Here is an 8,851-nt window from a genome sequence, read left to right as displayed (position 1 = left end):
CGTATCTACGGTAAAAGACTGGGCTCAGAAACGCGGACACAACAGAGAAAATTGTGGTGTCTTCACTTCTCTCTGGTTTCCATGTCAACAGCCCCAATCTTTTAACACGGATACCTATCAGGCATGAGCATGTGCAATTCGACATACACATTCGTAAATATAAAATAAGAATGCCCAATTTTCTAATACTTCCACTACGTATATCTTCCACTAAACATTCCTTTCTAGGAAAGTTTAGTGCGCAATTTCTAGGAATGTTCAGTGCGCACGTGTTGCAGACGTCGACACAACTTAGGAAGTGCGATGACCGTTCCTACACGCTTTCCTTCTCCCATTCGAGTCGACTTGTGCTGCTAGGGGGATTGCCGAGTCCTGCGCCGCAGCGGCTGCAGTTGGTTGCTGCGGCAGTTGACGCATCGAGGCAGTTCCCGTGAGATAGGTCACGTGCTTTCCGGACACGGTTATTGCGGACGTCAGCTGCGTGAGCGCTTTCGCATTAATAAGAAACAACAGGGACGGTGCGCTGCTGCCATTTTGATTTTTTCTCCATTCTTTGCGCTGTTCGTGATTTCTTTTACCTCAACAACTCGCTCCGCGGTTCCTACATTCAATAGCTCAAATATCCTTACATCGTGCCCATCGTACTCCCTCGCATGCGCGTCACAAGGCCCGCCTCTGATTGCAAATTTCGAAGCTGATCTACAACTGCGGGAGTGTAGATGACAGTGATGAAAGTGAGAGAACTCTCGTAAGAGTGCTCGCGTCTGTTGATGTAATTACAAAGCAGTATTAAGGAGAGAAATGAAGAGAAGCGATAGTACAGCACACTGTCCTGCTGCTTTTAAGTGCGAATGCACTTTATAAGCGACCCTGAATCCGCCGTCCCATAGCAACGGCGCGAGGAGCGGAGAGGAGCGTCTGTAGCAACGGCGCAGCGACGTCACGCCCCACGTGACTGCGCGCGCTCCGCCCTCCGCTCCGTGGCTGCGCGCGCCCCGCGCATTGCCTGTGGTGATGAAGGCCGGCGGCGAGACGCCGAACGAAAGCGTGCGAAGCGAGCCGAGCACCCCGAAGCCGATCTGGCGCGGGGACGCGCGATGCGTGAGCGAGCGCGGGCCCTCGAATTCGATCGGCCGGACGCGCGCTTCCAGCGAGACTTCCTGGACCGCAGCTTCGGATATAGCTGCGCGGTGTGCGATCGACTGTGGTTCGACAACAACCTGAGCCCCATCTCGGGCGTGCGCAACGCCGCCAACAAGTTGAACGCGTTGCGGGTTCTTTGGAACGAGTTCGGAAGACAAATCATCATCATCAGTAAAAGTGCTTTGCACTTAAAAATGGCCAGACCTCCGTGGGTCGGCTGGCGCGTGCTCTCTCGCTGCCGTCTCCTTCGCTCGGCTCTGCAGTTTAGTCGCGCGCCCCCCCCTCATGGCATCACCCCGTGCTTCGCACTTCCTCATACTCCCCTTCGTGGAAATGCGGGTTTTTTTGGTGTTCATCTTGCATACTACTTGCACAATGGAACGGTATATATTGTCCCATACTCCCATAATACATCACCAGAGCTGTGGTCGTGTGGAAGCGGCTCACAGATATGGGAAGCGGTAGGATCAAACATGGTCGGGAATGTCACGCACCCGCTACCTCTAGGAGGTCGGGGGCTTGCATGCTCAAGCGAGAATACAAGCCACCTCCCGCCATGCCTTGAGGCTATTACTGGTAAGAGTGCGGAAAAGTGTTGGATTGCATCGCTGGGCCCCAGTTGTGATGGAGCTGGGACCGGGCGGCTTCCCTGCATTCTTACATCGGCATTCATCTTCGAACGAAGCAAAGATACAGATGTTATTTTCGAAGTTTGGCGTTGTTTTGTTTAAATACGAACTCTGAAGTTGCGATTATCTTGGGGTCATATTTCTTTGTTCATATGCTACTCGCTGTGGAAATGAAGTGCTGTGGTTAAACAAAAACTAGCATAGCTTGCACTGCAGGCGCAGTGCTAAAGAGACAGCAGAGCCAATGGGCACCCATAAAGTCATGGCTTTTGCTCTTTTGCGAAGTTTTGCAAGTTTCCTCTTTCTGTATTTCTCTATTTCTTTATTTTTCTCATAACACTATTGCTTGTGTATGTAGTTTTTGTTTCTGTTCGTTTCGAAATCTTTCTCTCTCTCTCTCTCTATTAATTTATTTCTCTTTCTTGGCCTTTCTATCCTTTTTTCTGTTTCATCCTTTTCTTTCTCTCTTCCTCACTGTATTTCTCGCTTCCTCTTTCTTTCTATTTCTTTTTCGTGCTTCCTATTTCATTCAATTTCTATCTCCTTTCTCTTTCTGCCTTTCATTCTCTCTCTTTCTCTTTCTTTCTATGCTATGTTTTATCTCTCCCCTCCTCCGTTCACTCCTCCTCAACCTCACATCTGTTCTCACCCTCACTTCTTTTGCCACCCCCTTGCTGCATTACACTCTACAAGGCTATGCTATGCTCTGATAACGCGCCTCCACACCAGAGTGGCTCTCTTTCTATACTTTGTTTCATCCCTCCCCTCCTCCTTTCACTCCTCCTCACCCTCACATCTGTCCTCCTCACCCTCACGTCTGTATGCCTTACCCTCACTTCCTTTTGCTACCCCTTCGCTATACTATACTATACAAGGCTATGCTATGCTCTGATAGCGTGCCTCGATATCAGAGTGGCTTTGTTTCTATGCTATGTTTTATCTCTCCCCTCCTGCTCTCGCTCCTTCTCGCCATCACATCTGTCCTCCTCACCCTCACGTCTCTACGCCTTACTCTCACTTCCTTTTGCTACCCCCTTGCTATACTATACTATACAAGGTTATGATATTGTTACGAATATATTTAACTTATTTACAATAAGGAATAGTCCAGCAGTCAAGATGGCGGTTGTGTATTCTCAGAACACCGACACGTCGTCTGCCTCTTCTTCGCACACCTCCCCAAGTCATAGCTGCAACCCCGCTACATCGACCTCCGGCGGCGAAAGCGCCGACTCGGCGCTTGTTAGCAGGTGGTGGGCGAAAGGTACGGCTTCAGGCGAGCGACGTGGACGACGTTGGAAGACGTAGAGGGCGCCGTGTGGTCCAGAGGGGCGATGTCATAGGTGACCTCAGTCACCTGGCGTAGCACACGGTAAGGGCCGGAGTACTTGGGCAGAAGTTTTTCGGCCAGGCCAACATGCCGAGACGGAGACCACAGGAGAACGAGGTCACCCGGATTGAAGCGAACGTTCCGGTGGCAGCTGTCGTATGTATGTTTCTGGCGGAGTTGCGATTCCGAAAGGCGTCGATGGGCGATCTGACGGGCCTTTTCGGCTGTGCTAATAGCGTGGCGAGCATATTCGGTGGACAGGTGGGCAGGGGTGGGTACGAACGTGTCGAACGGCAAGGTCGGTTCTCGTCCATACAAAAGGTAAAGGGAGAATATCCAGCAGTGTCGTGGCGCGAGCTATTGTAAGCAAAAGTGACAAAGGGTAGCGCAATGTCCCAGTCGCGATGATCGGTCGAGACATACATGGCGAGCATGTCAGTGAGCGTGCGATTCAAACGTTCTGTGAGTCCGTTAGTTTGGGGATGGTAGGCCGTCGTAAGCTTGTGCTTGGTTGCACAAGACCGAAGTAGGTCCTCGATTACCTTGGATAAAAAGTAACGACCTCGGTCCGTGATGAGTTGACGAGGAGCGCCGTGATGTAAGATGACGTCTTGGATCAAAAACTCGGCGACGTCTGTAGCGCAGCTGCTCGGGAGAGGTCTCGTAATGGCAAAACGGGTCGAATAATCCGTAGCGACGGCGACCCATCTGTTACCGTTGTTAGAAAGTGGAAAAGGTCCCAAAAGGTCGAGGCCGACACGATAGAAAGGCTCAGCAGGTACGTCGATCGGTTGAAGGAGCCCGGCGGGGTGCACAGCTGGCTTTTTCCGGCGTTGGCACGACTCGCAAGTAGCGACATAACGATGTACGGAACGGTAGAGCCGGGCCAGAAAAAGCGTCGGCGGACACGGTCGTACGTTCTGGCAACACCAAGATGGCCGGCCGTTGGTACATCATGTAGTTGCTGAAGTACGGTCGAGCGGAGATGAGTGGGTACTACAACTAGTAGTTCTTGTCCCACTGGGCGCATGTTCCGGCGGTATAAAATGCCGTCGATGATGACGAACATGCGAAGCGAACTGTCCGTCGAGTCAGTATTCAGGCGGGTGATTAGATCTCGTAGGGACGCGTCACGCTGTTGCTCGTCACCGATGTTGCCGAAAGCGGAGAGCGAGGAAATACAGATGGACGTGTCATCCGTTACGAGGTCTGGATCGTCGACGGGGTACCGAGAAAGGCAGTCGGCGTCTTGATGTAGACGGCCGGACTTGTAGACCACTGTGTACGTGAATTCCTGGAGGCGCAGAGCCCAACGAGCTAGGCGCCCTGTTGGATCTTTGAGTGCTGAAAGCCAGCATAGAGCGTGGTGGTCTGTGGTAACGGTGAAAGGGCGACCATATAAATAGGGGCGGAATTTACCAACTGCCCATACAAGCGCCAGGCACTCGCGCTCAGTAATAGAGTAATTGCGTTCGGCAGGAGAAAGCCGGCTGGCATACGCAAGAACTCTATCGTGACCGGATTGACGCTGGGCTAACACAGCGCCAATGCCGTAACCACTAGCGTCGGTGCGGACCTCGGTTGGAGCGGACGCGTCGAAGTGGGCGAGGATCGGCGGTGGTGAGCAGCGTAATGAGGCGGGAAAAAGCACTGGCTTGGTCAGGACCCCACCAAAATGGCACATCCTTCTTGAGAAGGTCAGTGAGGGGGCGCGCAATATCTGCGAAGTTTCTGACGAATCGTCGGAAATATGAGCATAGGCCCACAAAACTTCGAACGTCTTTGGCACAAGTTGGTACGGGAAAATCGAGGACAGCGCGAACTTTGTCGGGATCGGGTCGGATGCCAGATGAGTCGACGAGATGCCCTAGAATAGCAACTTGGCGATGGCCAAAGTGGCACTTCGATGAATTAAGTTGTAGCCCAGCCGCACGAAACACGGAAAGAATAGACGAAAGTCGGTCGAGGTGAGACTCAAAGGTGGGAGCAAATACAATGACGTCGTCCAGGTAACAAAGGCAGATAGACCATTTAAAGCTGCGCAAAAGCGTGTCCATCATCCGCTCGAACGTGGCCGGCGCATTGCACAAACCGAACGGCATGACTCTGACTTGGTAGAGACCGTCAGGCGTTACAAAGGCGGTCTTCTCACGGTCGAGGTCGTCTACGGCGATTTGCCAGTAACCAGAGCGTAGGTCTATCGAAGAAAAATAGGTAGCACCATGAAGGCAGTCCAAGGCGTCATCGATACGAGGAAGCGGGTAGACATCCTTTTTGGTGATCTTGTTTAAATGCCGATAATCCACGCAGAAACGCCAGGTGTTGTCTTTCTTTTTAACTAAGACTACAGGGGAAGCCCACGGACTCGAAGAAGGCTCAATAATGCCTTTTGTGAGCATCTTGTCGACCTCCTGTTGAATAACTTGGCGCTCTGATGGTGAAACTCGGTAAGGACGCCTGCGAATTGGAGCTGCATCACCGGTATCTATGCGGTGCTTGACTTGCGAGGTTTGACCTAAGGGCCTACCGTCAAAGTCAAATATGTCAGAGTAGGTCATAAGGAGATCACTGAGGTCTTTAACTTGAGAGGGCAAAAGGTCTAAGGCAATCATCTTGGTTATGTTCTTGTGCAGTGTAGAACAGGTGACTGCGTCGACTCTATGCGGGTTTGGAGAGACGACAGCGGGCAGTTCGGGTGACACCGATGAGATCTGGCACTTGTACGACGGTGACAGAGTAGCGAGAGCAATGCCTTGTGGTAGGACTTGAGGGCTCAATCCGAAGTTCAGAAGAGGAAGGCACGTCTTGTTCGCTGTAATAGTTACAACTGTGTACGGAGAGGATACGTTGCGGGCTAGTAGAACACTGGGAGAGGGAGAGACCACGTAATCCCCATCCGGTACACTGGGATATGGTTCAACAGCGACGCAAGTTAGGGCTTGTGGTGGCAGACGAACAGCCTCAGCACACGAAAGTTTCGTCTGAACCACCTCCGACACGTCGGCGGTCGCAGGCAAGTCAAGTTGTACAACACCGGCCGAGCAGTCAATGACAGCAGAGTGGTCAGACAAGAAATCGAGTCCGAGGATGACATCATGAGGACAATGAGCGAGAACATGAAACAGAACGGACGTCTGGCGGTCGGAGAACCTCTAACGTGCCGTGCAGATTCCGAGTACAGCCGGAGTTCCCCCACTAGCGACACGTACAAATAGGGACTCTGGCGGCGTAAGGACCTTATTTAATCGTGCACGGAGATCAGAGCTCATAATAGAAATATGTGCGCCGGTATCAATGAGGGCAGTAACAGGCAGGCCATCCACTTCCACAGCAAGCAGATTCTGGTCCGTAGTGAGGGTCAGCAGAGGGTTTTCAGGTCGGGGGTCGAATGCAGCATCACCTCCGGGAGCTGCATTGCTCAGTTTTCCGAGTATGGACGTCCAGTAGGGCGAGGCGACGAATGACGACGGGGCTGAGGTGACCGGGAGCGACGATCGTGTGGGGACGGCGAACGGCTGGAGCGTCGGACCGATGTCGTAGGAGCCTCATCGTATGGTCCACCGTCACGAGCGGGAAACTGCAGGGGCCGGTGGTTGTCGTCACGTCGATAGCCAGCAAACGAGCGAGATGGAAAGGTGCGAGAACGACAGTAGCGGGAAATATGTCCTACACCGTGGCAACGAAAGCAGATCGGCTTGTCGTCCTGCGTTCTCCACTGGGCAGGGTCACGATAGCGGCGCAACATTTCCGGTGCACGAGGAGGCGTTATAGAACTGACACGAGGTTCCGTCAACGAACATACCGGCTGCAGTCCGACATTTGCAAGCTCCTCCCTCACAACCTGCTGGATCAACGAGATCGTTGGTCGAGGATCATCAGATGGCCGCGTCAGGAAAGATGGTGGCGACGCCGCCTCGATTTCTCGGCGCACGATGCGAACTACGCTCTCGTTGGTAGGCGGTTGACCGCATGGCGGCTGAAGGTCCTCGCAGGATGATGTAGCGGCCGTGTTCGGAAGTCGCATGAAATGCTGGGCAATGCGGCGACTCTTCAGCTCTTCGAACCGGCGGCACTCTTTGATGATGTCGTCCACGGTGAGCAGTCTTTAGACACGTAAATTAAAAGCGTCATCCGCAATTCCCTTGAGCAAATGGCTTACTTTGTCACTCTCTGACATGTTGGTGTCGACACGACGGCAAAGGGCCAGGACGTCAAGGATGTAGGAGACGTATGATTCGGTGGAAGTTTGTGTCCGACAGGAGAGTTCTTTAGAAGCGGCCCGCTGGCGTCCGACGGCTCTACCAAATAGGTCGCGAAGCTTCTGTTTACAGGCATCCCAACTTGTTAAGTCAGCTTCATGAGCTTGAAACCACGCGCCTGCTGTTCCGCAGAGATAGAAGTCAACATTGGCGAGCATCATTGTAGGGTCCCACCTGTAGACCGCTGCAAACCGCTCGTACTTCGCAATCCAGTCATCGACGTCAACGTGGTCGGTGCCGCAGAAGTTACCGGGATCGCGCGGTTGAGTCAATACGACCGGCTGTACCGGCTGTACCGGTTGTACCGGAGTCGCGGTCGAAGCGGCAGCAGCAGAGTTGCTTTCTGTTGACATATTGAGGCTGTCGAGGACACGTCCGCTGCGGAGTTCCGTCTTGCGTAGTACCCAGCACCACCACCAAAATGTTACGAATATATTTAACTTATTTACAATAAGGAATAGTCCAGCAGTCAAGATGGCGGTTGTGTATTCTCAGAACACCGACACGTCGTCTGCCTCTTCTTCGCACACCTCCCCAGAGTCATAGCTGCAACCCCGCTACAATATGCTCTGATAGAGTGCCTCGATATCAGAGTGACTTTGTTTGTATACTATGTTCTATCTCTCCCTTCCTCCTCCCGCTCCTTCTCACCCTCACATCTGTCCTCCTCACCCTCACGTCTGTACGCTTTACCCTCACTTCCTTTTGCTACCCCCTTGCTATACTATACTACACAAGGCTATGCTATGCTCTGATAGCGTGCCTCGATATCAGAGTGGCTTTGTTTCTATGCTGTTTTATCTCTCCCCTCCTCCTTTCACTCCTCCTCACCCTTACGTCTGTCCTCCTTACCCTCACTTTATTTTGCCGCCCCCTTGCTATACTATACTATATAAGGCTATGCTGATAGCGTGTCTGATAGCGTGCCTCGATACCAGAGTGGCTAAGACGCTCACCTTCGTATCGTGGGCACGCAGGTTGGAATCTCGCCTAAAGAAGAAATCCCCCGCCCCCAAGAATTTCCCTCTTTCTCTGTCTTTTTCCCTTGTCTTTCTCTCTCGCTCTGTACTCGTTGACTCGTCCATCAAGTTATTGCATCCCTCGCCGGAGAAATCGGCGCAGGTGTTCCGAGTGCGATGCAGAATATGAAGAAGACGACGACGATAAAGAAGAGGACGAAGAGAGGGCCCGCCGGTTCATGATCATTTTCGTTTCGCGGCTGACGAACTAACGTACGCCTTAAACAGCCCCGCTTCTAACGAGAATTTAATGTTCCCAGGTAACTTACAGGCGCTTAAGTTGGCCTTTAATGAAGGAAGAAGTGATGTTGCTTGCTTTTGGTAGCGGTGGCTCCTGTAACACCCTTTTGCCTCCGCGTTTATTTCACTGCTGTATAGAGTGAGTGATGAACAGATAAACAAAGCAAAAGAAATTACGCCATCTCCCACTAAAGGGATCCATGACGGGATGCGAAGCAGCGCATGGGTCGA

This window comes from Rhipicephalus sanguineus, unplaced genomic scaffold (genome assembly GCF_013339695.2).
Source record: "Rhipicephalus sanguineus isolate Rsan-2018 unplaced genomic scaffold, BIME_Rsan_1.4 Seq484, whole genome shotgun sequence".
NCBI classification, from domain to species: Eukaryota; Metazoa; Arthropoda; class Arachnida; order Ixodida; family Ixodidae; genus Rhipicephalus; species Rhipicephalus sanguineus.
Note: the sequence above shows the minus strand (reverse complement) of the source record.